The sequence below is a fragment of the Mus caroli genome, chromosome 14 (genome assembly GCF_900094665.2).
Source record: "Mus caroli chromosome 14, CAROLI_EIJ_v1.1, whole genome shotgun sequence".
NCBI classification, from domain to species: Eukaryota; Metazoa; Chordata; class Mammalia; order Rodentia; family Muridae; genus Mus; species Mus caroli.
Window position 1 is genome coordinate 63905650 of NC_034583.1, and position 10070 is coordinate 63915719.

Sequence of the window (10070 nt, forward strand, 5' to 3'; positions counted from 1 at the left end):
GACTGTTCCATCTGAAAGTTCAACTCCTTCCCTTCTGGAAAATGCTCTTGAGATATTTTGTTCATACTTCTCCTTTGACCTCTCTTACTCAGCTCCTGCTGTTGAGTCTCTGGATTAATACTCTAATTTTCTTTAAGCTATTTAATGTTCCTTTCACAGCTGTAATGTTCATACACGTCTTTGGAGGGATCAGTTTTCCCGTCTCTATGTATGGGCTTTTTTCCCATCTAGTCACTTTTTTCCTGAGTATTTAGTCTGTCTTACAAGCTAACAGTTTGCTCAGACAGCTAAAGATCTTGGTCATAGCTGAGAGACTGGAAAACTCTGAGTACCATGTAGGGGTCATTGGTCATTGTTCAGTGACCAACTGCCTCAGTTTGCCTGGGACCATCTAGTTCTAGCACTAACACTACCAAGTACTTGAAAACTAGTTAGGCCTATATGTGGCATCTCTATTTGATAAACTGACTGAGCATTTTACTGGGGACCCAAAGTTCTACGCTTTCATTCTTTCCCCCTTAAGATGGCAGATTGTTCAGAGAATTTGATTGAAATTTAGTGTCTGGTTAAAGTTGGTTAAAGTTTTGAGTCTGAATTTTTTGGGGGTGAGACAGGAGAATGGGGCAAGATTCTCAGGTTCCAACATAAAAAATGTCCTTGCAGTCTTACCTTTGGGTTTGTCTACTCACACTGATTACTGACTGTCTTGCACATGAAGGACTCCGTAAGCCTACGAGGTAATAGTAATAAACTGTGCATGAGTCTAGGATAGAGGTCAACTGGGTTAAATTGCCTAGGGAATGATGCAGATGGAGAAGTGGTCCGGAACAGAATCCTTGGTCCTCTGGTGTTGAAAGGTTGGGAAGATGAGCGGCCCAATAGAAAAGACCGAGGAGGGCATCCCTATAAAGAAGGTAGAGAATCAAAGGAGTGCACTATGTGGAGGTCAGCTGCCAAACTGCTTCAGGGAAGAGTGAGAAACCAGACACACACACCACGTGCTACAGGTCAAGCGCTGCCTCTGAAACCCTAAATTCACCTAGCCCAGACAGCATGCGCCTTAACCTCAGGAACAAACTTCCTAGCTTTTGCTGGGACTTGGAAAGGCCCGAATAACCCCTGGGTTATGGAGACCCATAAAAGACATAGTTGAGATATCAACTGCTCCCCAGCCTTTCGGCCTTCCCACCACATTCTAGTTCATCATTCTCTACTCCCCTTTTCTGATGATTTCAGCAATTTCTGAGCCTTTGAAAACCCTGGATATAAATTAAGTTTGATGCTTTAAACTTAGATATATCCTTTACTTTGCTGATAATCTACAGGTCTGCAATCTCAGATTCCTTAAGTCATATTCTGCTTGACAGTTCATATAGTTCCACGCTTTGAAGTTAGCATTGCTATTGTCTTTTTTTTTTCACTCCAGGCCTTGCAGCTTTAACTGTTAAAAATGTCTTATCAAAAAGAAATGTCTTATTGCTATCATTTGAGAGTAGAGTAATAGTGGAGGCAAGAGTCCAATTTATTCTATTTATCTGGCCATTTTTGATGCTGTAAAGTTGTCAACTGTATATATATATATATATATATATATATATATATATATATATATATATATATATACACATACGCACGCAGAGTATCTGGACAATTGGGTTGCTTCCAATTACATAGAACACTGTGTTATAAATGTTTTAGTTATACTATTGCCCATGACTACTAAGAATGTTTGTTATGGACTGAGTCCCGGAACGACACTAGCTATGTTAGCATTTGATACAGCGAAAGGCAGTAGCATGTACAATCAGTGCTTAATGTTTGGAGTTCGGTTTAGGCGTATTTTGTTTGGATGTTTGCTCGCTCTGCTTGTTACTAACTCTAAGATGTTGGGTAAGTTTACTTAGCTTTTTATATGAGTAACATTAGTGTTGCAGGGGAGGAGAATGTGGGTTCCTGGCTGCATGGCGACTAAGACACACCAAATTAGCTGTCCAAAGTTATATACATGTGCTCTCACTTTACTCTGTTCAAAGGCCAGTGTGCCAGCTGGAGAGGATCAATGGTATGGCCGCTGAGGGAAAACAAAACAAATCAAACAACAGGATGTCCAAAGGAGTGATTAGGACTCCGTAAGCCTACGAGGTAATAGTAATAAACTGTGCATGAGTCTAGGATAGAGGTCAACTGGGTTAAATTGCCTAGGGAATGATGCAGATGGAGAAGTGGTCCGGAACAGAATCCTTGGTCCTCTGGTGTTGAAAGGTTGGGAAGATGAGCGGCCCAATAGAAAAGACGGAGGAGGGGATCCCTATAAAGAAGGTAGACATTAGTACTCATGTCTCTAGACATGTCGCTGAGATCAGTACTCTAGCTTCTGGAGCGGGGAGTCATCTACTTAGTATTCCTTTAATGTTATATAATTAAAAATGGCTACCCCAAAGAACACTTGGAGAAGGATTCCAATCCTGGGCCCAGTGGGTGAGACAATTCAGTGGGTAACGGCACTTCCTGGCTAGCCTGAAAAGCCTAAGTTTGATCCTTGGAACCCACAGAATGACCTCATTAAGTTGTCCTCTGACCTCCACATGCACTTATGACTCCCCCCCCCCAGTTCACACAAAATGAAAAGCAAAAACAACTGTTCAATGCTGACATTACCTGCTGTATCTGTCCAGGGTACCTGATCAGGCCAACTACAGGGACAAGATGTCTCCTTATCTTCTGTAAGGTGTGCATTGTGCAGTGCTTGGAAGACAGTGGTGCTTGCCCAAGGAATATCCCAAGGATGTAAATTCTTCCAAAGTGTTGAGGAAATCATACCACAGCTGGCGCCTGAACTCCATAAACAAGAGCTTGGATATGAATCTGAGTTTGGGAAGAAAAACCAGACTCGAGAAAACGGACAAGGTGATACTTCAAAAGTTGATAAACCTGGATCAGATGAAGAGCATGGTGGTTATCAAGACAGGTCACCATCTGTCTAGACTGTTTATGGGATAAAAGGCAGTTGTGGAATAATGTAGTAAATAATCTAGTGTAAAAATCCATTTGATGTTCTACAGATAAGCTATGGGAACTATTCAAAAAGTCTAAAACTAAAACTTCCAGATTCTTATGATCTGCTGAACAAGGGAGAAGTCTGCCATCATCCTCACATTCCCCTTACATGGCATACGTGTACACAATAAGATGACAGCTAAACACAGACATGCTATGGTTTAACAGCATCCACCAAGCATTACTAAAATCCACCCAGAACTATTTGTTGATTCTTTCAGTTGATCGGTAAGTAGATTATAGAGGCAATCATATTCTCAGTATGCACACAAAGCCACTCTCTGTCCCTCAGTTGTGTTCCAATTCATGTTATTTCTATGAAGAGTAAACCAAGCACTGTTTTGCTGCTGAGTCACCCATGGAAGGCACATGTGCTGTTTCCCAGTGTGAAAGCCATGGCAGAAGTCGGGGCAGTGTGCAGTCAGGATGGTGCTTTCCAAATATTTTGTTTGCCTTTTCCAAATTCTAAGGTTTAACTTCATTTACAAAATGGCTCAATCCATATAGCGTTGTGGCGTTCACATGCCTATTTAATCACTCCTTGTTTAAATAAACGCCGTACAAGAACATAGTAATTATATCTTCAATTATTTTGTGTGGAAATATACTTACAAAAGGGGTTTATGCCACACTGCCCTTTTCTTGGCAAACTTAGGTATAGGAAACTGACTCTCAGTTATGCAAGCACTTTCATGAAGAATTCCTCTCTTGTTTGTGACATTGTAACTATACATTCTAAGTTACTTAAAGTCTACAAAATACATGAGGGAGGCATGTTAGTCCTCCAGGCTGAAAATGTATGTAACATCATGGACAACTAAAATTAGTGAAAGACACCACCAGTCAATCACACTGAAAGCTATTGAGATTAATGTATAATAAGGTTAAACTTAACTATCGTGTTAGATACACAGGCACTGATACATGAAGCAACATTGTGTGTGCATCATGGCACTGTTGTTATCATGAAATGAATGTATTTGTTTTCTTCCTAAATTGGCTATAGAGGTGTATCATGTAAAGGGTGTTACATGTAAAGGGTGTTAGAAGTTTCAAAACACATAACATTGGCTATGTTATGTACTTCAAAAGTCTCAAAGCAGTTGTAGGCTAAACTGAGTAACTGTCTGGCATGTTGACAAACTACATCATGGAATGGAAAAACTGTGGGATAGTAGATACGAATGCTAATGAAAATGGGTAGTCTTAGGATATTTTATTTGCATGCTGTAGAGTCTGGGGAATTGGTGGCATAACTGCTTTGTGTGGGAGTATTAAAGGTGAGTTCATTAAAAGAAGCATGATAATGTTCTTGGTTTTACAGTTTTCTTAAGTCTTCTAGTCACCTTGGGATTACTTTGCAAATCAACGAGAATCGTGTTACCTCATTACGTGAAAACCTTCATTTTAAACCCTGTAAATGCATAGTTGCTTCCAAAAGCCTGTTTGAAAATTGGGTTATCTATTAAGTGTTTTGAAACAAATATGCTAACTTCTGAATCTCTGGGGGGAAATCTTGGAAATTAGGAAAAGCTGCTTGTGTTAGAACCTTGACACACTCACAATGCATGTGTGTGTATGTGTTTTGTTTTTCATTAATGTATTTATTCACTGAACATACCAATCGCAGTGTGTAAAGTAGGTGTGTTACTTCCTGCTCTCCTCCCAGTCCCACACTCACAAGTTCCTGACCCCCATTATCCCTCCCTTTCTACGAAGAGAAATGAAGTCGCCCATGGATACCAACCACCAACCAGCCCTTCCACATCTATTCTTAGCAGCACTAAGTGCATCCTCTCCCACTGAGTCCAGACAAGGCAGCCCAGCTATGGGAAGGGGGATCCAAATGCAGGCAACAGAGTCAGAGACAGCCTCCCAGTCCAACTGTTAAAGGAACAGGATAAAGACCAAGTTACACATCTGCTACAAATGTGTAGGAGGCCTAGGTCTAGCCCATGAATGCTCTTTGGTTAGTGTTTTAGTCTCTATGAACACCCTTGGGACCAGATTAGTTAACTCTGTTAGATGTTCTTGTAGTGTCCTTGGCCCCTCTGGTTCCCTCAATCCTTCCACCCACTCTTCCACAAGAAGCTCCAAGCTCTACCTAATGTTTGGCTGTGTGTCTCTACATCTGTTTCCATCAACTTCTGGATGAAGCCTCTCCGAAGACAGTTATGCTAGGCTCTTGTCTGCAAGCATAGCAGAATATCATTAGTTGTGTCAGAAGTTAGGTCTCTCCCAATGCAGTGGGTCTTAAGTTGGACCGGTCATTGTTTGACCATTCCCTCAATCTCTGCTCCATCTTTATCTGCATATCTTGGAGGAAGAACAAATTTTGGGTCAAAGAATACTCATCAACCCTACCTCTGACAGAGGATTAATGCCCAAAATATATAAAGAACTCAAAGTAGACAACAACAAGCCAAATACCCCAATTAAAAATGGGATACAAAGTTAAACAGAATTATCAAAAGAGGAATCTCCAATCACCAAGAAACACTTAAAGAAATGTTCAATGTCCTTAGTCATCAGGGAAATCCAAAGCAAAGAGACTCTGAGATTCCATCTTATACCCTGCCAGAATGACTAAGATCAAAAATTCAAGTGACCACACATGTTGATGAAGACGTGGAACAAGGGGAACACTTTTCCACTGCTGTGAGTGCAAACTTGTACAACTGCTTTGAAAACTAATCTGGTGGTTTCTCAGAAAATTGGGAATAGTTCTACCTCAAGACCCAGCTATACCACCCCTGGACATATACCCAAAGATGCTCCACCATTCCACAAGGACACTTGCTCAACTATGTATATAGCAGCTTTATTCGTAATAGCTAGAAACTAGAAATAACCTAGATGTCCCTCAACTGAAGAACGAATAAAGAAAGTACGGTTAATTTACACAACGGAATGCTACTCAGCTATTAAAAACAAGGACATCATGAGTTTCACAGGCAATTGGATGGAACTAGAAAATATCATCCTGAGTGAGGTAACCCAGACCCATAAGGACATGTATGGTATGTGCTCACTTATAAGTGGATATTAACCATAAAGTACAGGATAACCATAGACCCAAAGAATCTAGGTAACAAGGAAGGACCAAGGGAGGGTGTTTGAATCTCACTCAGAAAGGGAAATAAAATAGACATGGGAAATAGAGGGAGGGAAGAAACTAGGTGGGAGAGGGGGTAGGGAAGGGAGCGGGGGTGTGGACCAGGTGTAGGAAGATCAGGAGGGGAAAGAGAACTGGGAGAGAGAACACAAATTGGTGAATGTGACATCTCTGGGACAAGCCAGAGACTTTGGAGGGGCCTGAGAGTCTATAGGAGGTGACTCTAGCTGAGACTCCTAGCAGCTGAGGATATGAAGACTGAAGTGATCACTTCCTGTAGCGAGGCAGGACTTTCAGTGGAGGGAAGGGGACAGCAACCTCCCCACAATGCATGTATTACACACATCTTCTATACTGTGTCCTTGGTGAGCCTGTCTTAATTCCAGTAAAATGGATTATACATCAATGTCTTCTGAACTCCAGTGTGCTTCATAGGAGTAAGCTTGATAAAACTTTAAGAGATGTGCAAAATACAACCCAATCCATAATGTAAAGGGCTGAGATGTCATAATTGTCTTCTTAAACTTTTTCTGCATTCAAGTTTTCTGTGTTCTTATGGCTTCTAAAGAAGGGCATAGGACCACCCTCTTTTCTTTTCTTTCTTCCTTTCTTCCTTTCTTTCTTTCTTTTCTTTCTTTCTTTCTTTCTTTCTTTCTTTCTTTCTTTAAAGATATTTTCTTTATTTACATTTCAAATGTTATCTCCTTTTCTAGTTTTCCCTCCAAAAATCCCCTATCCCCTCACCCCTCTCCCTGCTCCCCAACCCACCCACTCCTGCTTCCTGGCCCTGGCATTCCCCTATACTGGGGAATAGAACCTTCACAGGACCAACTCTATCTTGTTACATTGTTTTTGTTCTTAGAAGAGACACAAGCAGAATCTAAAAGACAATTTTCATAAACTCTTAAAATGTTGGAGAAGACTATTATGCTCATTTTAAAAAAAAAAAAAAGATAAGTTCACTACCTAAATATAGAAATGATTTTGCTGAGCTATGAAACATAATCTCTTGGTAATCTCTAAAATATGTTTGTTACTATAAATTTGCTCCATTTAGATCAATGATTAAATGTGGTTTACATGTGCAAGTTAATGTTTAAAAAAAAGACAGAAATATTTCCTTTTGTTTTTGTGTCTGAGTCTGCCTGTGCCACTCATATATAGGTGACCAAGGAAGCTAGAAGAAGCCAGGGTCTGAGCTCTTAGACCAAGAGTTACAGGTGTAAGCAACCCAGTGTAGGTTGAAAGGAAAAGTATCCCCAAGTCCAAGTTCTCAGCACAAAGGAGACTTATTTTCCTGAAAGAGACAGAGAGGACAAGAATAAGTAACAAAGACAGGAGATAACAGACAAGGGAGAAGATGAGACAAGAGAACAGTAGATGGGGTACTGTACCCCAGGGTACAGAGAACTGCTTTTGGATAGAGAACAGACAGACAGGGCACATTGGAAAGTGACAGTTTATAAAGGTACAAGGAGAAACCTAGTGTTAGGATGAGGTGTTTAATTTTGATTGGCTGTGTTAATTAGAGTAGTCAAAGGGGGCTTTTGACTGCTGGACTTCAATGCTTTGAGAGCTGGACCTTGGTAGTCAGCATCAGGAGGAGGAAGGGGCCATATAAGGGAAATGACATTGTGCCTAGCTTTGGGAACATACTCTAATAGTTTTTAGCAAGGCAGAGGGAATGGAAGAGAAGCCCTGTGAGTAATCTGCTTGCTATGGTCAAGCTGGCCAGAGTGAGCTAAGCACAGGTCCTCGAAAAGAACAGCAAAGCAGTTACCAGTAGGGCCATCTCTCTAGCCCCTAGTGTTAATTTTAGTTAACTTAACTCAAAATCAACTAAGAATGCATTTGAAAACCACACCATGCAATCAGACCTCATACTTGGCTCTGCAACATCCATCAAATGACTTTTGAGCATGATTTTTTAAAAAATTTTATTTTGTTCTGATCATGTATAATGTTGGTATTTTTCATATATAGGAAACAATTATGGAATTGAATGTAGTTTCATGTAGAGTTCTTTTGTCAAATGTTACTGCATTGCATTTTAACTGAGATACAAGGAGATATTTGCTAATGTATAAAGGCCAAGCATAAAGGGCATCTGCTGCCATTTGGGGGAGAGATGCATGTGTTTTGATGGCTCTGGGTCATGCCATATCTCTGCTAAAGCCACAGACTTTGTCAGCCAACTTCTTTTGAGATACCCACTATGAGTCTTTATGTATAGGATTGCTTTTGCCTATTAGTACATTAAATTTCCATAAAATTATCCCTTAGATTGCTACAGTGAATCCACAAGAAAATTAGGTTTGGAAAAAAATGTGCAGGCACCTTTCCTCTAATTTCATAAATATAGGGAGCTAAAAATAGCCCATAGGAATAATTATCAGAATCTGAAAGTCAACAAATAAACATAATGTTATTATTTAATCTGTTGTGCCTGTCCAACAAAGTACTTTTTAAGAAATTCGTAATGGGGTACAAGATAATGCACACTGTCATCTCAGCACTCAGGGTTCTGAAGCTGAGGATCACAAGGCTAAACCCAGCTTGGACTATATAGCGAAATCGCATCTCATAGAGAAAAAGAAAGTAACACTCTGCCTTGTTGTCAACAGTCACTTTATTTTCATTAGACACAAGGCTGAGGGGACAAAAAAAATCAGGCCAAGTACCTGCTGTACACATAGAAGGACCTATTATAAAAGTACCCATCCTTTGTTGAGGAGCTATAGACAGATGATGGCTCCCAGGGAAAAGCAGGTTTTCTTTAAGGATGTGGTCCCTGGTAGGTCAACCATGGTCTAGGTGATGGCCATATGCCATGAGAATATGCACAACACAAATTGACTCGGTGGGCTCTATTAAAAATAAAAACACAAATTTGGGAGGCATGGGGGTAAGTCTGGAAGGAGTTGAGGAAGGAGTGGGGCTCAACATGATCAAAATACACTGTGTTAAATTCTCATAGAACTAATACAAATAAAAACAAACTAAAAGCCATACATGATGACACACTCCTGAAATGCAGGAGGCAGAGACAGGAGAATCCCAAGGACCTTACTGGTCGTCTACTCCAGCAAGCCGTCTACTCCAGCCAGTAAGCAGGCTGTCTAGTCCAGCCAGTTTATGAGCTGAGTCAGTGGGAGATCCAATCTCAAAAACAGTAATCTGGAGGGAGATAGAGAAAGACATCTGAAATGATACAATGTTTAATTAAGCCATTTCTTCTTGGGAGACCATGCCCTGTACACCACCTCTCATGTAAAACTCCCATCGAGTATGTCTAATAGGTTTCTAGGTTACCTCCTGAGATGGGGATAGTTGAGGACAGTCTTTGGTATAGTCTGGTCTGTACAAGCCCTCAACAACTGAATTTCATTCCCTTACCCCCAGCCCCTTGCTGTGATAAATCATAAAGGATTTTTAATTGTTGAGAAAGTGTCTCTAACCCCAGATGGCTATAACTTTCTATGTAACTGAAGATGACCTCAGACTTCAGGTCTTTCTGCCTGGACTTTCTGATTGCCAGAATGATAGACATGTGCTGCCATACTCAGTTTTCATAAGGAACTATCTAGAAAACTAAGGTTTTTTTTTATCTATCTATCTATCTATCTATCTATCTATCTATCTATCTATCTATCTATCTGTGTACGTGAAAATATATTTATTTTATTTATTTACATTCCAAATGTTATTTCTCTTCCCAGTTCCCCTCTGCAAACTACCTATCCCATATCCCCTCCCCCTGCTTCTCCGAGGGTTCTCCCCCACCCTCCCACCCACTCCCACCTCACCACCTTAGCATCAATTCTACACAGGACCAAGGTCCTCCCCTCCCACTGATGCCAGAGAAGGACATCCTCTGCTTACATATGCAGCTGGAACT